This window comes from Mixophyes fleayi, unplaced genomic scaffold (genome assembly GCF_038048845.1).
Source record: "Mixophyes fleayi isolate aMixFle1 unplaced genomic scaffold, aMixFle1.hap1 Scaffold_1536, whole genome shotgun sequence".
NCBI lineage: Eukaryota > Metazoa > Chordata > Amphibia > Anura > Limnodynastidae > Mixophyes > Mixophyes fleayi.
In genome coordinates, this window is record NW_027445965.1 from 67,976 (window position 1) to 91,304 (window position 23,329).

Below are 23,329 nucleotides of genomic sequence, written 5' to 3' on the forward strand. Positions count from 1 at the left end.
GTCATATCTGGCAGAATGGCATCAGCACAGGGGGAAGAAAGCAAGCCAGGGAAAAAATCAGGCCGGATAGGGCTACAATATCAAGATATCACACTGCCGATAAAGCATTTAGATCATGCACTTTCTGCAAGAAGGCTAGGTCACACAACTAAAGCTGACTTTTACCAGAGATGATCAGGGGAGAGCGCGAACGCAGTCCCCCACTACCACAAATTATGCAGTCGAGTTTCCCGCATTTGGGGAAATCGCAGGGGTCAGCACATCTGGAGTGCAATGGATGAACCTCATCCTGGGAGAACCACCTTTGTGATCATGGTATCTCCCCTGCCAGGTAAGTATGAGTTGGACTAGGACTCTGGAGGGCGACTGGTCAAGCACACGCCTGTCAAGTGGGGGAGATTCTCCTGATGCAGCACAAATGAACTTTCAGCTGGGGACAACAACTGAAGGGAAGCGGATGGGTGCCTATTCCTGAAGCACCTCAAATGTCAAACTGTACGGACAAGTACAATTATAAGCATTCCCAGGGTGCAGCAGATATATTTGCATACGATGGGTTATCCAAGCAGTCAGCTGCAATACTCATCTGCATATGAAAAGAGAAAGACAGTAGAATGCCATCTATATAGGCCTGATTTGCATAAAGAAGCTCTGCAGGAAGAACTGTGCCCTGAAATAATCAGCAGCAAAAGGACACAGAGTGGTTCTATCAACCCTAGAATTATCAGAGAACAGGCAGTCATAGAGTACATGTCATATCTGGCAGAATGGCATCAGCACAGGGGGAAGAAAGCAAGCCAGGGAAAAAATCAGGCCGGATAGGGCTACAATATCAAGATATCGCACTGCCGATAAAGCATTTAGATCATGCACTTTCTGCAAGAAGGCTAGGTCACACAACTAAAGCTGACTTTTACCAGAGATGATCAGGGGAGAGCGCGAACGCAGTCCCCCACTACCATAAATTATGCAGTCAAGTTTCCCGCATTTGGGGAAATCGCAGGGGTCAGCACATCCGGCGTGCAATGGATGAACCTCACCCTGGGAGAACCACCTTTGTGATCATGGTATCTCCCCTGCCAGGTAAGTATGAGTTGGACTAGGACTCTGGAGGGCGACTGGTCAAGCACACGCCTGTCAAGTGGGGGAGATTCTCCTGATGCAGCACAAATGAACTTTCAGCTGGGGACAACAACTGAAGGGAAGCGGATGGGTGCCTATTCCTGAAGCACCTCAAATGTCAAACTGTACGGACAAGTACAATTATAAGCATTCCCAGGGTGCAGCAGATATATTTGCATACGATGGGTTATCCAAGCAGTCAGCTGCAATACTCATCTGCATATGAAAAGAGAAAGACAGTAGAATGCCATCTATATAGGCCTGATTTGCATAAAGAAGCTCTGCAGGAAGAACTGTGCCCTGAAATAATCAGCAGCAAAAGGACACAGAGTGGTTCTATCAACCCTAGAATTATCAGAGAACAGGCAGTCATAGAGTACATGTCATATCTGGCAGAATGGCATCAGCACAGGGGGAAGAAAGCAAGCCAGGGAAAAAATCAGGCCGGATAGGGCTACAATATCAAGATATCGCACTGCCGATAAAGCATTTAGATCATGCACTTTCTGCAAGAAGGCTAGGTCACACAACTAAAGCTGACTTTTACCAGAGATGATCAGGGGAGAGCGCGAACGCAGTCCCCCACTACCACAAATTATGCAGTCGAGTTTCCCGCATTTGGGGAAATCGCAGGGGTCAGCACATCCGGAGTGTAATGGATGAACCACCTTTGTGATCATGGTATCTCCCCTGCCAGGTAAGTATGAGTTGGACTAGGACTCTGGAGGGCGACTGGTCAAGCACACGCCTGTCAAGTGGGGGAGATTCTCCTGATGCAGCACAAATGAACTTTCAGCTGGGGACAACAACTGAAGGGAAGCGGATGGGTGCCTATTCCTGAAGCACCTCAAATGTCAAACTGTACGGACAAGTACAATTATAAGCATTCCCAGGGTGCAGCAGATATATTTGCATACGATGGGTTATCCAAGCAGTCAGCTGCAATACTCATCTGCATATGAAAAGAGAAAGACAGTAGAATGCCATCTATATAGGCCTGATTTGCATAAAGAAGCTCTGCAGGAAGAACTGTGCCCTGAAATAATCAGCAGCAAAAGGACACAGAGTGGTTCTATCAACCCTAGAATTATCAGAGAACAGGCAGTCATAGAGTACATGTCATATCTGGCAGAATGGCATCAGCACAGGGGGAAGAAAGCAAGCCAGGGAAAAAATCAGGCCGGATAGGGCTACAATATCAAGATATCGCACTGCCGATAAAGCATTTAGATCATGCGCTTTCTACAAGAAGGCTAGGTCACACAACTAAAGCTGACTTTTACCAGAGATGATCAGGGGAGAGCGCGAACGCAGTCCCCCACTACCACAAATTATGCAGTCGAGTTTCCCGCATTTGGGGAAATCGCAGGGGTCAGCACATCCGGAGTGCAATGGATGAACCTCACCCTGGGAGAACCACCTTTGTGATCATGGTATCTCCCCTGCCAGGTAAGTATGAGTTGGACTAGGACTCTGGAGGGCGACTGGTCAAGCACACGCCTGTCAAGTGGGGGAGATTCTCCTGATGCAGCACAAATGAACTTTCAGCTGGGGACAACAACTGAAGGGAAGCGGATGGGTGCCTATTCCTGAAGCACCTCAAATGTCAAACTGTACGGACAAGTACAATTATAAGCATTCCCAGGGTGCAGCAGATATATTTGCATACGATGGGTTATCCAAGCAGTCAGCTGCAATACTCATCTGCATATGAAAAGAGAAAGACAGTAGAATGCCATCTATATAGGCCTGATTTGCATAAAGAAGCTCTGCAGGAAGAACTGTGCCCTGAAATAATCAGCAGCAAAAGGACACAGAGTGGTTTCTTTAACCCTAGAATTATCAGAGAACAGGCAGTCATAGAGTACATGTCATATCTGGCAGAATGGCATCAGCACAGGGGGAAGAAAGCAAGCCAGGGAAAAAATCAGGCCGGATAGGGCTACAATATCAAGATATCGCACTGCCGATAAAGCATTTAGATCATGCACTTTCTGCAAGAAGGCTAGGTCACACAACTAAAGCTGACTTTTACCAGAGATGATCAGGGGAGAGCGCGAACGCAGTCCCCCACTACCACAAATTATGCAGTCGAGTTTCCCGCATTTGGGGAAATCGCAGGGGTCAGCACATCCGGAGTGCAATGGATGAACCTCACCCTGGGAGAACCACCTTTGTGATCATGGTATCTCCCCTGCCAGGTAAGTATGAGTTGGACTAGGACTCTGGAGGGCGACTGGTCAAGCACACGCCTGTCAAGTGGGGGAGATTCTCCTGATGCAGCACAAATGAACTTTCAGCTGGGGACAACAACTGAAGGGAAGCGGATGGGTGCCTATTCCTGAAGCACCTCAAATGTCAAACTGTACGGACAAGTACAATTATAAGCATTCCCAGGGTGCAGCAGATATATTTGCATACGATGGGTTATCCAAGCAGTCAGCTGCAATACTCATCTGCATATGAAAAGAGAAAGACAGTAGAATGCCATCTATATAGGCCTGATTTGCATAAAGAAGCTCTGCAGGAAGAACTGTGCCCTGAAATAATCAGCAGCAAAAGGACACAGAGTGGTTCTATCAACCCTAGAATTATCAGAGAACAGGCAGTCATAGAGTACATGTCATATCTGGCAGAATGGCATCAGCACAGGGGGAAGAAAGCAAGCCAGGGAAAAAATCAGGCCGGATAGGGCTACAATATCAAGATATCGCACTGCCGATAAAGCATTTAGATCATGCACTTTCTGCAAGAAGGCTAGGTCACACAACTAAAGCTGACTTTTACCAGAGATGATCAGGGGAGAGCGCGAACGCAGTCCCCCACTACCACAAATTATGCAGTCGAGTTTCCCGCATTTGGGGAAATCGCAGGGGTCAGCACATCCGGAGTGCAATGGATGAACCTCACCCTGGGAGAACCACCTTTGTGATCATGGTATCTCCCCTGCCAGGTAAGTATGAGTTGGACTAGGACTCTGGAGGGCGACTGGTCAAGCACACGCCTGTCAAGTGGGGGAGATTCTCCTGATGCAGCACAAATGAACTTTCAGCTGGGGACAACAACTGAAGGGAAGCGGATGGGTGCCTATTCCTGAAGCACCTCAAATGTCAAACTGTACGGACAAGTACAATTATAAGCATTCCCAGGGTGCAGCAGATATATTTGCATACGATGGGTTATCCAAGCAGTCAGCTGCAATACTCATCTGCATATGAAAAGAGAAAGACAGTAGAATGCCATCTATATAGGCCTGATTTGCATAAAGAAGCTCTGCAGGAAGAACTGTGCCCTGAAATAATCAGCAGCAAAAGGACACAGAGTGGTTCTATCAACCCTAGAATTATCAGAGAACAGGCAGTCATAGAGTACATGTCATATCTGGCAGAATGGCATCAGCACAGGGGGAAGAAAGCAAGCCAGGGAAAAAATCAGGCCGGATAGGGCTACAATATCAAGATATCGCACTGCCGATAAAGCATTTAGATCATGCACTTTCTGCAAGAAGGCTAGGTCACACAACTAAAGCTGACTTTTACCAGAGATGATCAGGGGAGAGCGCGAACGCAGTCCCCCACTACCACAAATTATGCAGTCGAGTTTCCCGCATTTGGGGAAATCGCAGGGGTCAGCACATCCGGAGTGCAATGGATGAACCTCACCCTGGGAGAACCACCTTTGTGATCATGGTATCTCCCCTGCCAGGTAAGTATGAGTTGGACTAGGACTCTGGAGGGCGACTGGTCAAGCACACGCCTGTCAAGTGGGGGAGATTCTCCTGATGCAGCACAAATGAACTTTCAGCTGGGGACAACAACTGAAGGGAAGCGGATGGGTGCCTATTCCTGAAGCACCTCAAATGTCAAACTGTACGGACAAGTACAATTATAAGCATTCCCAGGGTGCAGCAGATATATTTGCATACGATGGGTTATCCAAGCAGTCAGCTGCAATACTCATCTGCATATGAAAAGAGAAAGACAGTAGAATGCCATCTATATAGGCCTGATTTGCATAAAGAAGCTCTGCAGGAAGAACTGTGCCCTGAAATAATCAGCAGCAAAAGGACACAGAGTGGTTTCTTTAACCCTAGAATTATCAGAGAACAGGCAGTCATAGAGTACATGTCATATCTGGCAGAATGGCATCAGCACAGGGGGAAGAAAGCAAGCCAGGGAAAAAATCAGGCCGGATAGGGCTACAATATCAAGATATCGCACTGCCGATAAAGCATTTAGATCATGCACTTTCTGCAAGAAGGCTAGGTCACACAACTAAAGCTGACTTTTACCAGAGATGATCAGGGGAGAGCGCGAACGCAGTCCCCCACTACCACAAATTATGCAGTCGAGTTTCCCGCATTTGGGGAAATCGCAGGGGTCAGCACATCCGGAGTGCAATGGATGAACCTCACCCTGGGAGAACCACCTTTGTGATCATGGTATCTCCCCTGCCAGGTAAGTATGAGTTGGACTAGGACTCTGGAGGGCGACTGGTCAAGCACACGCCTGTCAAGTGGGGGAGATTCTCCTGATGCAGCACAAATGAACTTTCAGCTGGGGACAACAACTGAAGGGAAGCGGATGGGTGCCTATTCCTGAAGCACCTCAAATGTCAAACTGTACGGACAAGTACAATTATAAGCATTCCCAGGGTGCAGCAGATATATTTGCATACGATGGGTTATCCAAGCAGTCAGCTGCAATACTCATCTGCATATGAAAAGAGAAAGACAGTAGAATGCCATCTATATAGGCCTGATTTGCATAAAGAAGCTCTGCAGGAAGAACTGTGCCCTGAAATAATCAGCAGCAAAAGGACACAGAGTGGTTCTATCAACCCTAGAATTATCAGAGAACAGGCAGTCATAGAGTACATGTCATATCTGGCAGAATGGCATCAGCACAGGGGGAAGAAAGCAAGCCAGGGAAAAAATCAGGCCGGATAGGGCTACAATATCAAGATATCGCACTGCCGATAAAGCATTTAGATCATGCACTTTCTGCAAGAAGGCTAGGTCACACAACTAAAGCTGACTTTTACCAGAGATGATCAGGGGAGAGCGCGAACGCAGTCCCCCACTACCACAAATTATGCAGTCGAGTTTCCCGCATTTGGGGAAATCGCAGGGGTCAGCACATCCGGAGTGCAATGGATGAACCTCACCCTGGGAGAACCACCTTTGTGATCATGGTATCTCCCCTGCCAGGTAAGTATGAGTTGGACTAGGACTCTGGAGGGCGACTGGTCAAGCACACGCCTGTCAAGTGGGGGAGATTCTCCTGATGCAGCACAAATGAACTTTCAGCTGGGGACAACAACTGAAGGGAAGCGGATGGGTGCCTATTCCTGAAGCACCTCAAATGTCAAACTGTACGGACAAGTACAATTATAAGCATTCCCAGGGTGCAGCAGATATATTTGCATACGATGGGTTATCCAAGCAGTCAGCTGCAATACTCATCTGCATATGAAAAGAGAAAGACAGTAGAATGCCATCTATATAGGCCTGATTTGCATAAAGAAGCTCTGCAGGAAGAACTGTGCCCTGAAATAATCAGCAGCAAAAGGACACAGAGTGGTTCTATCAACCCTAGAATTATCAGAGAACAGGCAGTCATAGAGTACATGTCATATCTGGCAGAATGGCATCAGCACAGGGGGAAGAAAGCAAGCCAGGGAAAAAATCAGGCCGGATAGGGCTACAATATCAAGATATCGCACTGCCGATAAAGCATTTAGATCATGCGCTTTCTGCAAGAAGGCTAGGTCACACAACTAAAGCTGACTTTTACCAGAGATGATCAGGGGAGAGCGCGAACGCAGTCCCTAACTACCACAAATTATGCAGTCGAGTTTCCCGCATTTGGGGAAATCGCAGGGGTCAGCACATCCGGCGTGCAATGGATGAACCTCACCCTGGGAGAACCACCTTTGTGATCATGGTATCTCCCCTGCCAGGTAAGTATGAGTTGGACTAGGACTCTGGAGGGCGACTGGTCAAGCACACGCCTGTCAAGTGGGGGAGATTCTCCTGATGCAGCACAAATGAACTTTCAGCTGGGGACAACAACTGAAGGGAAGCGGATGGGTGCCTATTCCTGAAGCACCTCAAATGTCAAACTGTACGGACAAGTACAATTATAAGCATTCCCAGGGTGCAGCAGATATATTTGCATACGATGGGTTATCCAAGCAGTCAGCTGCAATACTCATCTGCATATGAAAAGAGAAAGACAGTAGAATGCCATCTATATAGGCCTGATTTGCATAAAGAAGCTCTGCAGGAAGAACTGTGCCCTGAAATAATCAGCAGCAAAAGGACACAGAGTGGTTCTATCAACCCTAGAATTATCAGAGAACAGGCAGTCATAGAGTACATGTCATATCTGGCAGAATGGCATCAGCACAGGGGGAAGAAAGCAAGCCAGGGAAAAAATCAGGCCGGATAGGGCTACAATATCAAGATATCGCACTGCCGATAAAGCATTTAGATCATGCGCTTTCTGCAAGAAGGCTAGGTCACACAACTAAAGCTGACTTTTACCAGAGATGATCAGGGGAGAGCGCGAACGCAGTCCCCCACTACCACAAATTATGCAGTCGAGTTTCCCGCATTTGGGGAAATCGCAGGGGTCAGCACATCCGGAGTGCAATGGATGAACCTCACCCTGGGAGAACCACCTTTGTGATCATGGTATCTCCCCTGCCAGGTAAGTATGAGTTGGACTAGGACTCTGGAGGGCGACTGGTCAAGCACACGCCTGTCAAGTGGGGGAGATTCTCCTGATGCAGCACAAATGAACTTTCAGCTGGGGACAACAACTGAAGGGAAGCGGATGGGTGCCTATTCCTGAAGCACCTCAAATGTCAAACTGTACGGACAAGTACAATTATAAGCATTCCCAGGGTGCAGCAGATATATTTGCATACGATGGGTTATCCAAGCAGTCAGCTGCAATACTCATCTGCATATGAAAAGAGAAAGACAGTAGAATGCCATCTATATAGGCCTGATTTGCATAAAGAAGCTCTGCAGGAAGAACTGTGCCCTGAAATAATCAGCAGCAAAAGGACACAGAGTGGTTCTATCAACCCTAGAATTATCAGAGAACAGGCAGTCATAGAGTACATGTCATATCTGGCAGAATGGCATCAGCACAGGGGGAAGAAAGCAAGCCAGGGAAAAAATCAGGCCGGATAGGGCTACAATATCAAGATATCGCACTGCCGATAAAGCATTTAGATCATGCGCTTTCTGCAAGAAGGCTAGGTCACACAACTAAAGCTGACTTTTACCAGAGATGATCAGGGGAGAGCGCGAACGCAGTCCCCCACTACCACAAATTATGCAGTCGAGTTTCCCGCATTTGGGGAAATCGCAGGGGTCAGCACATCCGGAGTGCAATGGATGAACCTCACCCTGGGAGAACCACCTTTGTGATCATGGTATCTCCCCTGCCAGGTAAGTATGAGTTGGACTAGGACTCTGGAGGGCGACTGGTCAAGCACACGCCTGTCAAGTGGGGGAGATTCTCCTGATGCAGCACAAATGAACTTTCAGCTGGGGACAACAACTGAAGGGAAGCGGATGGGTGCCTATTCCTGAAGCACCTCAAATGTCAAACTGTACGGACAAGTACAATTATAAGCATTCCCAGGGTGCAGCAGATATATTTGCATACGATGGGTTATCCAAGCAGTCAGCTGCAATACTCATCTGCATATGAAAAGAGAAAGACAGTAGAATGCCATCTATATAGGCCTGATTTGCATAAAGAAGCTCTGCAGGAAGAACTGTGCCCTGAAATAATCAGCAGCAAAAGGACACAGAGTGGTTCTATCAACCCTAGAATTATCAGAGAACAGGCAGTCATAGAGTACATGTCATATCTGGCAGAATGGCATCAGCACAGGGGGAAGAAAGCAAGCCAGGGAAAAAATCAGGCCGGATAGGGCTACAATATCAAGATATCGCACTGCCGATAAAGCATTTAGATCATGCGCTTTCTGCAGGAAGGCTAGGTCACACAACTAAAGCTGACTTTTACCAGAGATGATCAGGGGAGAGCGCGAACACAGTCCCCCCACTACCACAAATTATGCAGTCGAGTTTCCCGCATTTGGGGAAATCGCAGGGGTCAGCACATCCGGAGTGCAATGGATGAACCTCACCCTGGGAGAACCACCTTTGTGATCATGGTATCTCCCCTGCCAGGTAAGTATGAGTTGGACTAGTACTCTGGAGGGCGACTGGTCAAGCACACGCCTGTCAAGTGGGGGAGATTCTCCTGATGCAGCACAAATGAACTTTCAGCTGGGGACAACAACTGAAGGGAAGCGGATGGGTGCCTATTCCTGAAGCACCTCAAATGTCAAACTGTACGGAGAAGTACAATTATAAGCATTCCCAGGGTGCAGCAGATATATTTGCATACGATGGGTTATCCAAGCAGTCAGCTGCAATACTCATCTGCATATGAAAAGAGAAAGACAGTAGAATGCCATCTATATAGGCCTGATTTGCATAAAGAAGCTCTGCAGGAAGAACTGTGCCCTGAAATAATCAGCAGCAAAAGGACACAGAGTGGTTCTATCAACCCTAGAATTATCAGAGAACAGGCAGTCATAGAGTACATGTCATATCTGGCAGAATGGCATCAGCACAGGGGGAAGAAAGCAAGCCAGGGAAAAAATCAGGCCGGATAGGGCTACAATATCAAGATATCGCACTGCCGATAAAGCATTTAGATCATGCGCTTTCTGCAAGAAGGCTAGGTCACACAACTAAAGCTGACTTTTACCAGAGATGATCAGGGGAGAGCGCGAACGCAGTCCCCCACTACCACAAATTATGCAGTCGAGTTTCCCGCATTTGGGGAAATCGCAGGGGTCAGCACATCCGGAGTGCAATGGATGAACCACCTTTGTGATCATGGTATCTCCCCTGCCAGGTAAGTATGAGTTGGACTAGGACTCTGGAGGGCGACTGGTCAAGCACACGCCTGTCAAGTGGGGGAGATTCTCCTGATGCAGCACAAATGAACTTTCAGCTGGGGACAACAACTGAAGGGAAGCGGATGGGTGCCTATTCCTGAAGCACCTCAAATGTCAAACTGTACGGACAAGTACAATTATAAGCATTCCCAGGGTGCAGCAGATATATTTGCATACGATGGGTTATCCAAGCAGTCAGCTGCAATACTCATCTGCATATGAAAAGAGAAAGACAGTAGAATGCCATCTATATAGGCCTGATTTGCATAAAGAAGCTCTGCAGGAAGAACTGTGCCCTGAAATAATCAGCAGCAAAAGGACACAGAGTGGTTCTATCAACCCTAGAATTATCAGAGAACAGGCAGTCATAGAGTACATGTCATATCTGGCAGAATGGCATCAGCACAGGGGGAAGAAAGCAAGCCAGGGAAAAAATCAGGCCGGATAGGGCTACAATATCAAGATATCGCACTGCCGATAAAGCATTTAGATCATGCGCTTTCTGCAAGAAGGCTAGGTCACACAACTAAAGCTGACTTTTACCAGAGATGATCAGGGGAGAGCGCGAACGCAGTCCCCCACTACCACAAATTATGCAGTCGAGTTTCCCGCATTTGGGGAAATCGCAGGGGTCAGCACATCCGGAGTGCAATGGATGAACCTCACCCTGGGAGAACCACCTTTGTGATCATGGTATCTCCCCTGCCAGGTAAATATGAGTTGGACTAGGACTCTGGAGGGCGACTGGTCAAGCACACGCCTGTCAAGTGGGGGAGATTCTCCTGATGCAGCACAAATGAACTTTCAGCTGGGGACAACAACTGAAGGGAAGCGGATGGGTGCCTATTCCTGAAGCACCTCAAATGTCAAACTGTACGGACAAGTACAATTATAAGCATTCCCAGGGTGCAGCAGATATATTTGCATACGATGGGTTATCCAAGCAGTCAGCTGCAATACTCATCTGCATATGAAAAGAGAAAGACAGTAGAATGCCATCTATATAGGCCTGATTTGCATAAAGAAGCTCTGCAGGAAGAACTGTGCCCTGAAATAATCAGCAGCAAAAGGACACAGAGTGGTTCTATCAACCCTAGAATTATCAGAGAACAGGCAGTCATAGAGTACATGTCATATCTGGCAGAATGGCATCAGCACAGGGGGAAGAAAGCAAGCCAGGGAAAAAATCAGGCCGGATAGGGCTACAATATCAAGATATCGCACTGCCGATAAAGCATTTAGATCATGCGCTTTCTGCAAGAAGGCTAGGTCACACAACTAAAGCTGACTTTTACCAGAGATGATCAGGGGAGAGCGCGAACGCAGTCCCCCACTACCACAAATTATGCAGTCGAGTTTCCCGCATTTGGGGAAATCGCAGGGGTCAGCACATCCGGAGTGCAATGGATGAACCTCACCCTGGGAGAACCACCTTTGTGATCATGGTATCTCCCCTGCCAGGTAAGTATGAGTTGGACTAGGACTCTGGAGGGCGACTGGTCAAGCACACGCCTGTCAAGTGGGGGAGATTCTCCTGATGCAGCACAAATGAACTTTCAGCTGGGGACAACACCTGAAGGGAAGCGGATGGGTGCCTATTCCTGAAGCACCTCAAATGTCAAACTGTACGGACAAGTACAATTATAAGCATTCCCAGGGTGCAGCAGATATATTTGCATACGATGGGTTATCCAAGCAGTCAGCTGCAATACTCATCTGCATATGAAAAGAGAAAGACAGTAGAATGCCATCTATATAGGCCTGATTTGCATAAAGAAGCTCTGCAGGAAGAACTGTGCCCTGAAATAATCAGCAGCAAAAGGACACAGAGTGGTTCTATCAACCCTAGAATTATCAGAGAACAGGCAGTCATAGAGTACATGTCATATCTGGCAGAATGGCATCAGCACAGGGGGAAGAAAGCAAGCCAGGGAAAAAATCAGGCCAGATAGGGCTACAATATCAAGATATCGCACTGCCGATAAAGCATTTAGATCATGCGCTTTCTGCAAGAAGGCTAGGTCACACAACTAAAGCTGACTTTTACCAGAGATGATCAGGGGAGAGCGCGAACGCAGTCCCCCACTACCACAAATTATGCAGTCGAGTTTCCCGCATTTGGGGAAATCGCAGGGGTCAGCACATCCGGAGTGCAATGGATGAACCTCACCCTGGGAGAACCACCTTTGTGATCATGGTATCTCCCCTGCCAGGTAAGTATGAGTTGGACTAGGACTCTGGAGGGCGACTGGTCAAGCACACGCCTGTCAAGTGGGGGAGATTCTCCTGATGCAGCACAAATGAACTTTCAGCTGGGGACAACAACTGAAGGGAAGCGGATGGGTGCCTATTCCTGAAGCACCTCAAATGTCAAACTGTACGGACAAGTACAATTATAAGCATTCCCAGGGTGCAGCAGATATATTTGCATACGATGGGTTATCCAAGCAGTCAGCTGCAATACTCATCTGCATATGAAAAGAGAAAGACAGTAGAATGCCATCTATATAGGCCTGATTTGCATAAAGAAGCTCTGCAGGAAGAACTGTGCCCTGAAATAATCAGCAGCAAAAGGACACAGAGTGGTTCTATCAACCCTAGAATTATCAGAGAACAGGCAGTCATAGAGTACATGTCATATCTGGCAGAATGGCATCAGCACAGGGGGAAGAAAGCAAGCCAGGGAAAAAATCAGGCCGGATAGGGCTACAATATCAAGATATCGCACTGCCGATAAAGCATTTAGATCATGCGCTTTCTGCAAGAAGGCTAGGTCACACAACTAAAGCTGACTTTTACCAGAGATGATCAGGGAGAGCGCGAACGCAGTCCCCCACTACCACAAATTATGCAGTCGAGTTTCCCGCATTTGGGGAAATCGCAGGGGTCAGCACATCCGGAGTGCAATGGATGAACCTCACCCTGGGAGAACCACCTTTGTGATCATGGTATCTCCCCTGCCAGGTAAGTATGAGTTGGACTAGGACTCTGGAGGGCGACTGGTCAAGCACACGCCTGTCAAGTGGGGGAGATTCTCCTGATGCAGCACAAATGAACTTTCAGCTGGGGACAACAACTGAAGGGAAGCGGATGGGTGCCTATTCCTGAAGCACCTCAAATGTCAAACTGTACGGACAAGTACAATTATAAGCATTCCCAGGGTGCAGCAGATATATTTGCATACGATGGGTTATCCAAGCAGTCAGCTGCAATACTCATCTGCATATGAAAAGAGAAAGACAGTAGAATGCCATCTATATAGGCCTGATTTGCATAAAGAAGCTCTGCAGGAAGAACTGTGCCCTGAAATAATCAGCAGCAAAAGGACACAGAGTGGTTCTATCAACCCTAGAATTATCAGAGAACAGGCAGTCATAGAGTACATGTCATATCTGGCAGAATGGCATCAGCACAGGGGGAAGAAAGCAAGCCAGGGAAAAAATCAGGCCGGATAGGGCTACAATATCAAGATATCGCACTGCCGATAAAGCATTTAGATCATGCGCTTTCTGCAAGAAGGCTAGGTCACACAACTAAAGCTGACTTTTACCAGAGATGATCAGGGGAGAGCGCGAACGCAGTCCCCCACTACCACAAATTATGCAGTCGAGTTTCCCGCATTTGGGGAAATCGCAGGGGTCAGCACATCCGGAGTGCAATGGATGAACCTCACCCTGGGAGAACCACCTTTGTGATCATGGTATCTCCCCTGCCAGGTAAGTATGAGTTGGACTTGGACTCTGGAGGGCGACTGGTCAAGCACACGCCTGTCAAGTGGGGGAGATTCTCCTGATGCAGCACAAATGAACTTTCAGCTGGGGACAACAACTGAAGGGAAGCGGATGGGTGCCTATTCCTGAAGCACCTCAAATGTCAAACTGTACGGACAAGTACAATTATAAGCATTCCCAGGGTGCAGCAGATATATTTGCATACGATGGGTTATCCAAGCAGTCAGCTGCAATACTCATCTGCATATGAAAAGAGAAAGACAGTAGAATGCCATCTATATAGGCCTGATTTGCATAAAGAAGCTCTGCAGGAAGAACTGTGCCCTGAAATAATCAGCAGCAAAAGGACACAGAGTGGTTCTATCAACCCTAGAATTATCAGAGAACAGGCAGTCATAGAGTACATGTCATATCTGGCAGAATGGCATCAGCACAGGGGGAAGAAAGCAAGCCAGGGAAAAAATCAGGCCGGATAGGGCTACAATATCAAGATATCGCACTGCCGATAAAGCATTTAGATCATGCGCTTTCTGCAAGAAGGCTAGGTCACACAACTAAAGCTGACTTTTACCAGAGATGATCAGGGGAGAGCGCGAACGCAGTCCCCCACTACCACAAATTATGCAGTCGAGTTTCCCGCATTTGGGGAAATCGCAGGGGTCAGCACATCCGGAGTGCAATGGATGAACCTCACCCTGGGAGAACCACCTTTGTGATCATGGTATCTCCCCTGCCAGGTAAGTATGAGTTGGACTAGGACTCTGGAGGGCGACTGGTCAAGCACACGCCTGTCAAGTGGGGGAGATTCTCCTGATGCAGCACAAATGAACTTTCAGCTGGGGACAACAACTGAAGGGAAGCGGATGGGTGCCTATTCCTGAAGCACCTCAAATGTCAAACTGTACGGACAAGTACAATTATAAGCATTCCCAGGGTGCAGCAGATATATTTGCATACGATGGGTTATCCAAGCAGTCAGCTGCAATACTCATCTGCATATGAAAAGAGAAAGACAGTAGAATGCCATCTATATAGGCCTGATTTGCATAAAGAAGCTCTGCAGGAAGAACTGTGCCCTGAAATAATCAGCAGCAAAAGGACACAGAGTGGTTCTATCAACCCTAGAATTATCAGAGAACAGGCAGTCATAGAGTACATGTCATATCTGGCAGAATGGCATCAGCACAGGGGGAAGAAAGCAAGCCAGGGAAAAAATCAGGCCGGATAGGGCTACAATATCAAGATATCGCACTGCCGATAAAGCATTTAGATCATGCGCTTTCTGCAAGAAGGCTAGGTCACACAACTAAAGCTGACTTTTACCAGAGATGATCAGGGGAGAGCGCGAACGCAGTCCCCCACTACCACAAATTATGCAGTCGAGTTTCCCGCATTTGGGGAAATCGCAGGGGTCAGCACATCCGGAGTGCAATGGATGAACCTCACCCTGGGAGAACCACCTTTGTGATCATGGTATCTCCCCTGCCAGGTAAGTATGAGTTGGACTAGGACTCTGGAGGGCGACTGGTCAAGCACACGCCTGTCAAGTGGGGGAGATTCTCCTGATGCAGCACAAATGAACTTTCAGCTGGGGACAACAACTGAAGGGAAGCGGATGGGTGCCTATTCCTGAAGCACCTCAAATGTCAAACTGTACGGACAAGTACAATTATAAGCATTCCCAGGGTGCAGCAGATATATTTGCATACGATGGGTTATCCAAGCAGTCAGCTGCAATACTCATCTGCATATGAAAAGAGAAAGACAGTAGAATGCCATCTATATAGGCCTGATTTGCATAAAGAAGCTCTGCAGGAAGAACTGTGCCCTGAAATAATCAGCAGCAAAAGGACACAGAGTGGTTCTATCAACCCTAGAATTATCAGAGAACAGGCAGTCATAGAGTACATGTCATATCTGGCAGAATGGCATCAGCACAGGGGGAAGAAAGCAAGCCAGGGAAAAAATCAGGCCGGATAGGGCTACAATATCAAGATATCGCACTGCCGATAAAGCATTTAGATCATGCACTTTCTGCAAGAAGGCTAGGTCACACAACTAAAGCTGACTTTTACCAGAGATGATCAGGGGAGAGCGCGAACGCAGTCCCCCACTACCACAAATTATGCAGTCGAGTTTCCCGCATTTGGGGAAATCGCAGGGGTCAGCACATCCGGAGTGCAATGGATGAACCTCACCCTGGGAGAACCACCTTTGTGATCATGGTATCTCCCCTGCCAGGTAAGTATGAGTTGGACTAGGACTCTGGAGGGCGACTGGTCAAGCACACGCCTGTCAAGTGGGGGAGATTCTCCTGATGCAGCACAAATGAACTTTCAGCTGGGGACAACAACTGAAGGGAAGCGGATGGGTGCCTATTCCTGAAGCACCTCAAATGTCAAACTGTACGGACAAGTACAATTATAAGCATTCCCAGGGTGCAGCAGATATATTTGCATACGATGGGTTATCCAAGCAGTCAGCTGCAATACTCATCTGCATATGAAAAGAGAAAGACAGTAGAATGCCATCTATATAGGCCTGATTTGCATAAAGAAGCTCTGCAGGAAGAACTGTGCCCTGAAATAATCAGCAGCAAAAGGACACAGAGTGGTTCTATCAACCCTAGAATTATCAGAGAACAGGCAGTCATAGAGTACATGTCATATCTGGCAGAATGGCATCAGCACAGGGGGAAGAAAGCAAGCCAGGGAAAAAATCAGGCCGGATAGGGCTACAATATCAAGATATCGCACTGCCGATAAAGCATTTAGATCATGCGCTTTCTGCAAGAAGGCTAGGTCACACAACTAAAGCTGACTTTTACCAGAGATGATCAGGGGAGAGCGCGAACGCAGTCCCCCACTACCACAAATTATGCAGTCGAGTTTCCCGCATTTGGGGAAATCGCAGGGGTCAGCACATCCGGAGTGCAATGGATGAACCTCACCCTGGGAGAACCACCTTTGTGATCATGGTATCTCCCCTGCCAGGTAAGTATGAGTTGGACTAGGACTCTGGAGGGCGACTGGTCAAGCACACGCCTGTCAAGTGGGGGAGATTCTCCTGATGCAGCACAAATGAACTTTCAGCTGGGGACAACAACTGAAGGGAAGCGGATGGGTGCCTATTCCTGAAGCACCTCAAATGTCAAACTGTACGGACAAGTACAATTATAAGCATTCCCAGGGTGCAGCAGATATATTTGCATACGATGGGTTATCCAAGCAGTCAGCTGCAATACTCATCTGCATATGAAAAGAGAAAGACAGTAGAATGCCATCTATATAGGCCTGATTTGCATAAAGAAGCTCTGCAGGAAGAACTGTGCCCTGAAATAATCAGCAGCAAAAGGACACAGAGTGGTTCTATCAACCCTAGAATTATCAGAGAACAGGCAGTCATAGAGTACATGTCATATCTGGCAGAATGGCATCAGCACAGGGGGAAGAAAGCAAGCCAGGGAAAAAATCAGGCCGGATAGGGCTACAATATCAAGATATCGCACTGCCGATAAAGCATTTAGATCATGCACTTTCTGCAAGAAGGCTAGGTCACACAACTAAAGCTGACTTTTACCAGAGATGATCAGGGGAGAGCGCGAACGCAGTCCCCCACTACCACAAATTATGCAGTCGAGTTTCCCGCATTTGGGGAAATCGCAGGGGTCAGCACATCCGGAGTGCAATGGATGAACCTCACCCTGGGAGAACCACCTTTGTGATCATGGTATCTCCCCTGCCAGGTAAGTATGAGTTGGACTAGGACTCTGGAGGGCGACTGGTCAAGCACACGCCTGTCAAGTGGGGGAGATTCTCCTGATGCAGCACAAATGAACTTTCAGCTGGGGACAACAACTGAAGGGAAGCGGATGGGTGCCTATTCCTGAAGCACCTCAAATGTCAAACTGTACGGACAAGTACAATTATAAGCATTCCCAGGGTGCAGCAGATATATTTGCATACGATGGGTTATCCAAGCAGTCAGCTGCAATACTCATCTGCATATGAAAAGAGAAAGACAGTAGAATGCCATCTATATAGGCCTGATTTGCATAAAGAAGCTCTGCAGGAAGAACTGTGCCCTGAAATAATCAGCAGCAAAAGGACACAGAGTGGTTCTATCAACCCTAGAATTATCAGAGAACAGGCAGTCATAGAGTACATGTCATATCTGGCAGAATGGCATCAGCACAGGGGGAAGAAAGCAAGCCAGGGAAAAAATCAGGCCGGATAGGGCTACAATATCAAGATATCGCACTGCCGATAAAGCATTTAGATCATGCGCTTTCTGCAAGAAGGCTAGGTCACACAACTAAAGCTGACTTTTACCAGAGATGATCAGGGGAGAGCGCGAACGCAGTCCCCCACTACCACAAATTATGCAGTCGAGTTTCCCGCATTTGGGGAAATCGCAGGGGTCAGCACATCCGGAGTGCAATGGATGAACCTCACCCTGGGAGAACCACCTTTGTGATCATGGTATCTCCCCTGCCAGGTAAGTATGAGTTGGACTAGGACTCTGGAGGGCGACTGGTCAAGCACACGCCTGTCAAGTGGGGGAGATTCTCCTGATGCAGCACAAATGAACTTTCAGCTGGGGACAACAACTGAAGGGAAGCGGATGGGTGCCTATTCCTGAAGCACCTCAAATGTCAAACTGTACGGACAAGTACAATTATAAGCATTCCCAGGGTGCAGCAGATATATTTGCATACGATGGGTTATCCAAGCAGTCAGCTGCAATACTCATCTGCATATGAAAAGAGAAAGACAGTAGAATGCCATCTATATAGGCCTGATTTGCATAAAGAAGCTCTGCAGGAAGAACTGTGCCCTGAAATAATCAGCAGCAAAAGGACACAGAGTGGTTCTATCAACCCTAGAATTATCAGAGAACAGGCAGTCATAGAGTACATGTCATATCTGGCAGAATGGCATCAGCACAGGGGGAAGAAAGCAAGCCAGGGAAAAAATCGGGCCGGATAGGGCTACAATATCAAGATATCGCACTGCCGATAAAGCATTTAGATCATGCGCTTTCTGCAAGAAGGCTAGGTCACACAACTAAAGCTGACTTTTACCAGAGATGATCAGGGGAGAGCGCGAACGCAGTCCCCCACTACCACAAATTATGCAGTCGAGTTTCCCGCATTTGGGGAAATCGCAGGGGTCAGCACATCCGGAGTGCAATGGATGAACCTCACCCTGGGAGAACCACCTTTGTGATCATGGTATCTCCCCTGCCAGGTAAGTATGAGTTGGACTAGGACTCTGGAGGGCGACTGGTCAAGCACACGCCTGTCAAGTGGGGGAGATTCTCCTGATGCAGCACAAATGAACTTTCAGCTGGGGACAACAACTGAAGGGAAGCGGATGGGTGCCTATTCCTGAAGCACCTCAAATGTCAAACTGTACGGACAAGTACAATTATAAGCATTCCCAGGGTGCAGCAGATATATTTGCATACGATGGGTTATCCAAGCAGTCAGCTGCAATACTCATCTGCATATGAAAAGAGAAAGACAGTAGAATGCCATCTATATAGGCCTGATTTGCATAAAGAAGCTCTGCAGGAAGAACTGTGCCCTGAAATAATCAGCAGCAAAAGGACACAGAGTGGTTCTATCAACCCTAGAATTATCAGAGAACAGGCAGTCATAGAGTACATGTCATATCTGGCAGAATGGCATCAGCACAGGGGGAAGAAAGCAAGCCAGGGAAAAAATCAGGCCGGATAGGGCTACAATATCAAGATATCGCACTGCCGATAAAGCATTTAGATCATGCGCTTTCTGCAAGAAGGCTAGGTCACACAACTAAAGCTGACTTTTACCAGAGATGATCAGGGGAGAGCGCGAACGCAGTCCCCCACTACCACAAATTATGCAGTCGAGTTTCCCGCATTTGGGGAAATCGCAGGGGTCAGCACATCCGGAGTGCAATGGATGAACCTCACCCTGGGAGAACCACCTTTGTGATCATGGTATCTCCCCTGCCAGGTAAGTATGAGTTGGACTAGGACTCTGGAGGGCGACTGGTCAAGCACACGCCTGTCAAGTGGGGGAGATTCTCCTGATGCAGCACAAATGAACTTTCAGCTGGGGACAACAACTGAAGGGAAGCGGATGGGTGCCTATTCCTGAAGCACCTCAAATGTCAAACTGTACGGACAAGTACAATTATAAGCATTCCCAGGGTGCAGCAGATATATTTGCATACGATGGGTTATCCAAGCAGTCAGCTGCAATACTCATCTGCATATGAAAAGAGAAAGACAGTAGAATGCCATCTATATAGGCCTGATTTGCATAAAGAAGCTCTGCAGGAAGAACTGTGCCCTGAAATAATCAGCAGCAAAAGGACACAGAGTGGTTCTATCAACCCTAGAATTATCAGAGAACAGGCAGTCATAGAGTACATGTCATATCTGGCAGAATGGCATCAGCACAGGGGGAAGAAAGCAAGCCAGGAAAAAAATCAGGCCGGATAGGGCTACAATATCAAGATATCGCACTGCCGATAAAGCATTTAGATCATGCACTTTCTGCAAGAAGGCTAGGTCACACAACTAAAGCTGACTTTTACCAGAGATGATCAGGGGAGAGCGCGAACGCAGTCCCCCACTACCACAAATTATGCAGTCGAGTTTCCCGCATTTGGGGAAATCGCAGGGGTCAGCACATCCAGAGTGCAATGGATGAACCTCACCCTGGGAGAACCACCTTTGTGATCATGGTATCTCCCCTGCCAGGTAAGTATGAGTTGGACTAGGACTCTGGAGGGCGACTGGTCAAGCACACGCCTGTCAAGTGGGGGAGATTCTCCTGATGCAGCACAAATGAACTTTCAGCTGGGGACAACAACTGAAGGGAAGCGGATGGGTGCCTATTCCTGAAGCACCTCAAATGTCAAACTGTACGGACAAGTACAATTATAAGCATTCCCAGGGTGCAGCAGATATATTTGCATACGATGGGTTATCCAAGCAGTCAGCTGCAATACTCATCTGCATATGAAAAGAGAAAGACAGTAGAATGCCATCTATATAGGCCTGATTTGCATAAAGAACCTCTGCAGGAAGAACTGTGCCCTGAAATAATCAGCAGCAAAAGGACACAGAGTGGTTCTATCAACCCTAGAATTATCAGAGAACAGGCAGTCATAGAGTACATGTCATATCTGGCAGAATGGCATCAGCACAGGGGGAAGAAAGCAAGCCAGGGAAAAAATCAGGCCGGATAGGGCTACAATATCAAGATATCGCACTGCCGATAAAGCATTTAGATCATGCGCTTTCTGCAAGAAGGCTAGGTCACACAACTAAAGCTGACTTTTACCAGAGATGATCAGGGGAGAGCGCGAACGCAGTCCCCCACTACCACAAATTATGCAGTCGAGTTTCCCGCATTTGGGGAAATCGCAGGGGTCAGCACATCCGGAGTGCAATGGATGAACCTCACCCTGGGAGAACCACCTTTGTGATCATGGTATCTCCCCTGCCAGGTAAGTATGAGTTGGACTAGGACTCTGGAGGGCGACTGGTCAAGCACACGCCTGTCAAGTGGGGGAGATTCTCCTGATGCAGCACAAATGAACTTTCAGCTGGGGACAACAACTGAAGGGAAGCGGATGGGTGCCTATTCCTGAAGCACCTCAAATGTCAAACTGTACGGACAAGTACAATTATAAGCATTCCCAGGGTGCAGCAGATATATTTGCATACGATGGGTTATCCAAGCAGTCAGCTGCAATACTCATCTGCATATGAAAAGAGAAAGACAGTAGAATGCCATCTATATAGGCCTGATTTGCATAAAGAAGCTCTGCAGGAAGAACTGTGCCCTGAAATAATCAGCAGCAAAAGGACACAGAGTGGTTCTATCAACCCTAGAATTATCAGAGAACAGGCAGTCATAGAGTACATGTCATATCTGGCAGAATGGCATCAGCACAGGGGGAAGAAAGCAAGCCAGGGAAAAAATCAGGCCGGATAGGGCTACAATATCAAGATATCGCACTGCCGATAAAGCATTTAGATCATGCACTTTCTGCAAGAAGGCTAGGTCACACAACTAAAGCTGACTTTTACCAGAGATGATCAGGGGAGAGCGCGAACGCAGTCCCCCACTACCACAAATTATGCAGTCGAGTTTCCCGCATTTGGGGAAATCGCAGGGGTCAGCACATCCGGAGTGCAATGGATGAACCTCACCCTGGGAGAACCACCTTTGTGATCATGGTATCTCCCCTGCCAGGTAAGTATGAGTTGGACTAGGACTCTGGAGGGCGACTGGTCAAGCACACGCCTGTCAAGTGGGGGAGATTCTCCTGATGCAGCACAAATGAACTTTCAGCTGGGGACAACAACTGAAGGGAAGCGGATGGGTGCCTATTCCTGAAGCACCTCAAATGTCAAACTGTACGGACAAGTACAATTATAAGCATTCCCAGGGTGCAGCAGATATATTTGCATACGATGGGTTATCCAAGCAGTCAGCTGCAATACTCATCTGCATATGAAAAGAGAAAGACAGTAGAATGCCATCTATATAGGCCTGATTTGCATAAAGAAGCTCTGCAGGAAGAACTGTGCCCTGAAATAATCAGCAGCAAAAGGACACAGAGTGGTTCTATCAACCCTAGAATTATCAGAGAACAGGCAGTCATAGAGTACATGTCATATCTGGCAGAATGGCATCAGCACAGGGGGAAGAAAGCAAGCCAGGAAAAAAATCAGGCCGGATAGGGCTACAATATCAAGATATCGCACTGCCGATAAAGCATTTAGATCATGCACTTTCTGCAAGAAGGCTAGGTCACACAACTAAAGCTGACTTTTACCAGAGATGATCAGGGGAGAGCGCGAACGCAGTCCCCCACTACCACAAATTATGCAGTCGAGTTTCCCGCATTTGGGGAAATCGCAGGGGTCAGCACATCCAGAGTGCAATGGATGAACCTCACCCTGGGAGAACCACCTTTGTGATCATGGTATCTCCCCTGCCAGGTAAGTATGAGTTGGACTAGGACTCTGGAGGGCGACTGGTCAAGCACACGCCTGTCAAGTGGGGGAGATTCTCCTGATGCAGCACAAATGAACTTTCAGCTGGGGACAACAACTGAAGGGAAGCGGATGGGTGCCTATTCCTGAAGCACCTCAAATGTCAAACTGTACGGACAAGTACAATTATAAGCATTCCCAGGGTGCAGCAGATATATTTGCATACGATGGGTTATCCAAGCAGTCAGCTGCAATACTCATCTGCATATGAAAAGAGAAAGACAGTAGAATGCCATCTATATAGGCCTGATTTGCATAAAGAAGCTCTGCAGGAAGAACTGTGCCCTGAAATAATCAGCAGCAAAAGGACACAGAGTGGTTCTATCAACCCTAGAATTATCAGAGAACAGGCAGTCATAGAGTACATGTCATATCTGGCAGAATGGCATCAGCACAGGGGGAAGAAAGCAAGCCAG

At 47.6% G+C, this 23,329-nt stretch overlaps 29 non-coding genes and 2 pseudogenes across 29 annotated transcripts; all 31 read right to left on the minus strand.

Moving 5' to 3' along the window:
• Positions 1 to 175: 175 nt before the first annotated feature.
• LOC142115189 (U1 spliceosomal RNA) lies at positions 176 to 339 on the minus strand. Its single transcript, XR_012682066.1, has one exon. It is a non-coding gene; the product is annotated as a U1 spliceosomal RNA (small nuclear RNA).
• Positions 340 to 927: 588 nt separating this feature from the next.
• Positions 928 to 1,091, minus strand: LOC142115181 (U1 spliceosomal RNA). Its single transcript, XR_012682059.1, has one exon. It is a non-coding gene; the product is annotated as a U1 spliceosomal RNA (small nuclear RNA).
• Positions 1,092 to 1,679: 588 nt separating this feature from the next.
• On the minus strand, positions 1,680 to 1,827 carry LOC142115197 (U1 spliceosomal RNA; annotated as a pseudogene).
• A 588-nt stretch (positions 1,828 to 2,415) lies between these two features.
• Positions 2,416 to 2,579, minus strand: LOC142115064 (U1 spliceosomal RNA). The gene has a single exon (XR_012681951.1). It is a non-coding gene; the product is annotated as a U1 spliceosomal RNA (small nuclear RNA).
• Positions 2,580 to 3,167: 588 nt separating this feature from the next.
• LOC142115065 (U1 spliceosomal RNA) lies at positions 3,168 to 3,331 on the minus strand. The gene has a single exon (XR_012681952.1). It is a non-coding gene; the product is annotated as a U1 spliceosomal RNA (small nuclear RNA).
• Positions 3,332 to 3,919: 588 nt separating this feature from the next.
• Positions 3,920 to 4,083, minus strand: LOC142115066 (U1 spliceosomal RNA). Its single transcript, XR_012681953.1, has one exon. It is a non-coding gene; the product is annotated as a U1 spliceosomal RNA (small nuclear RNA).
• Positions 4,084 to 4,671: 588 nt separating this feature from the next.
• LOC142115067 (U1 spliceosomal RNA) lies at positions 4,672 to 4,835 on the minus strand. Its single transcript, XR_012681954.1, has one exon. It is a non-coding gene; the product is annotated as a U1 spliceosomal RNA (small nuclear RNA).
• A 588-nt stretch (positions 4,836 to 5,423) lies between these two features.
• LOC142115068 (U1 spliceosomal RNA) lies at positions 5,424 to 5,587 on the minus strand. The gene has a single exon (XR_012681955.1). It is a non-coding gene; the product is annotated as a U1 spliceosomal RNA (small nuclear RNA).
• Positions 5,588 to 6,175: 588 nt separating this feature from the next.
• On the minus strand, positions 6,176 to 6,339 carry LOC142115069 (U1 spliceosomal RNA). The gene has a single exon (XR_012681956.1). It is a non-coding gene; the product is annotated as a U1 spliceosomal RNA (small nuclear RNA).
• A 588-nt stretch (positions 6,340 to 6,927) lies between these two features.
• Positions 6,928 to 7,091, minus strand: LOC142115187 (U1 spliceosomal RNA). Its single transcript, XR_012682064.1, has one exon. It is a non-coding gene; the product is annotated as a U1 spliceosomal RNA (small nuclear RNA).
• Positions 7,092 to 7,679: 588 nt separating this feature from the next.
• LOC142115070 (U1 spliceosomal RNA) lies at positions 7,680 to 7,843 on the minus strand. The gene has a single exon (XR_012681957.1). It is a non-coding gene; the product is annotated as a U1 spliceosomal RNA (small nuclear RNA).
• A 588-nt stretch (positions 7,844 to 8,431) lies between these two features.
• On the minus strand, positions 8,432 to 8,595 carry LOC142115071 (U1 spliceosomal RNA). Its single transcript, XR_012681958.1, has one exon. It is a non-coding gene; the product is annotated as a U1 spliceosomal RNA (small nuclear RNA).
• Positions 8,596 to 9,183: 588 nt separating this feature from the next.
• On the minus strand, positions 9,184 to 9,348 carry LOC142115148 (U1 spliceosomal RNA). Its single transcript, XR_012682028.1, has one exon. It is a non-coding gene; the product is annotated as a U1 spliceosomal RNA (small nuclear RNA).
• Positions 9,349 to 9,936: 588 nt separating this feature from the next.
• Positions 9,937 to 10,084, minus strand: LOC142115193 (U1 spliceosomal RNA; annotated as a pseudogene).
• A 588-nt stretch (positions 10,085 to 10,672) lies between these two features.
• Positions 10,673 to 10,836, minus strand: LOC142115153 (U1 spliceosomal RNA). The gene has a single exon (XR_012682032.1). It is a non-coding gene; the product is annotated as a U1 spliceosomal RNA (small nuclear RNA).
• A 588-nt stretch (positions 10,837 to 11,424) lies between these two features.
• Positions 11,425 to 11,588, minus strand: LOC142115073 (U1 spliceosomal RNA). The gene has a single exon (XR_012681960.1). It is a non-coding gene; the product is annotated as a U1 spliceosomal RNA (small nuclear RNA).
• Positions 11,589 to 12,176: 588 nt separating this feature from the next.
• Positions 12,177 to 12,340, minus strand: LOC142115075 (U1 spliceosomal RNA). Its single transcript, XR_012681961.1, has one exon. It is a non-coding gene; the product is annotated as a U1 spliceosomal RNA (small nuclear RNA).
• Positions 12,341 to 12,927: 587 nt separating this feature from the next.
• Positions 12,928 to 13,091, minus strand: LOC142115166 (U1 spliceosomal RNA). The gene has a single exon (XR_012682045.1). It is a non-coding gene; the product is annotated as a U1 spliceosomal RNA (small nuclear RNA).
• Positions 13,092 to 13,679: 588 nt separating this feature from the next.
• LOC142115076 (U1 spliceosomal RNA) lies at positions 13,680 to 13,843 on the minus strand. Its single transcript, XR_012681962.1, has one exon. It is a non-coding gene; the product is annotated as a U1 spliceosomal RNA (small nuclear RNA).
• A 588-nt stretch (positions 13,844 to 14,431) lies between these two features.
• On the minus strand, positions 14,432 to 14,595 carry LOC142115077 (U1 spliceosomal RNA). The gene has a single exon (XR_012681963.1). It is a non-coding gene; the product is annotated as a U1 spliceosomal RNA (small nuclear RNA).
• Positions 14,596 to 15,183: 588 nt separating this feature from the next.
• On the minus strand, positions 15,184 to 15,347 carry LOC142115078 (U1 spliceosomal RNA). The gene has a single exon (XR_012681964.1). It is a non-coding gene; the product is annotated as a U1 spliceosomal RNA (small nuclear RNA).
• Positions 15,348 to 15,935: 588 nt separating this feature from the next.
• On the minus strand, positions 15,936 to 16,099 carry LOC142115079 (U1 spliceosomal RNA). The gene has a single exon (XR_012681965.1). It is a non-coding gene; the product is annotated as a U1 spliceosomal RNA (small nuclear RNA).
• Positions 16,100 to 16,687: 588 nt separating this feature from the next.
• Positions 16,688 to 16,851, minus strand: LOC142115080 (U1 spliceosomal RNA). The gene has a single exon (XR_012681966.1). It is a non-coding gene; the product is annotated as a U1 spliceosomal RNA (small nuclear RNA).
• A 588-nt stretch (positions 16,852 to 17,439) lies between these two features.
• Positions 17,440 to 17,603, minus strand: LOC142115081 (U1 spliceosomal RNA). Its single transcript, XR_012681967.1, has one exon. It is a non-coding gene; the product is annotated as a U1 spliceosomal RNA (small nuclear RNA).
• A 588-nt stretch (positions 17,604 to 18,191) lies between these two features.
• LOC142115082 (U1 spliceosomal RNA) lies at positions 18,192 to 18,355 on the minus strand. Its single transcript, XR_012681968.1, has one exon. It is a non-coding gene; the product is annotated as a U1 spliceosomal RNA (small nuclear RNA).
• A 588-nt stretch (positions 18,356 to 18,943) lies between these two features.
• Positions 18,944 to 19,107, minus strand: LOC142115083 (U1 spliceosomal RNA). Its single transcript, XR_012681969.1, has one exon. It is a non-coding gene; the product is annotated as a U1 spliceosomal RNA (small nuclear RNA).
• Positions 19,108 to 19,695: 588 nt separating this feature from the next.
• Positions 19,696 to 19,859, minus strand: LOC142115086 (U1 spliceosomal RNA). The gene has a single exon (XR_012681971.1). It is a non-coding gene; the product is annotated as a U1 spliceosomal RNA (small nuclear RNA).
• A 588-nt stretch (positions 19,860 to 20,447) lies between these two features.
• On the minus strand, positions 20,448 to 20,611 carry LOC142115136 (U1 spliceosomal RNA). Its single transcript, XR_012682017.1, has one exon. It is a non-coding gene; the product is annotated as a U1 spliceosomal RNA (small nuclear RNA).
• Positions 20,612 to 21,199: 588 nt separating this feature from the next.
• On the minus strand, positions 21,200 to 21,363 carry LOC142115087 (U1 spliceosomal RNA). Its single transcript, XR_012681972.1, has one exon. It is a non-coding gene; the product is annotated as a U1 spliceosomal RNA (small nuclear RNA).
• A 588-nt stretch (positions 21,364 to 21,951) lies between these two features.
• Positions 21,952 to 22,115, minus strand: LOC142115088 (U1 spliceosomal RNA). Its single transcript, XR_012681973.1, has one exon. It is a non-coding gene; the product is annotated as a U1 spliceosomal RNA (small nuclear RNA).
• Positions 22,116 to 22,703: 588 nt separating this feature from the next.
• Positions 22,704 to 22,867, minus strand: LOC142115137 (U1 spliceosomal RNA). The gene has a single exon (XR_012682018.1). It is a non-coding gene; the product is annotated as a U1 spliceosomal RNA (small nuclear RNA).
• Positions 22,868 to 23,329: the final 462 nt, after the last annotated feature.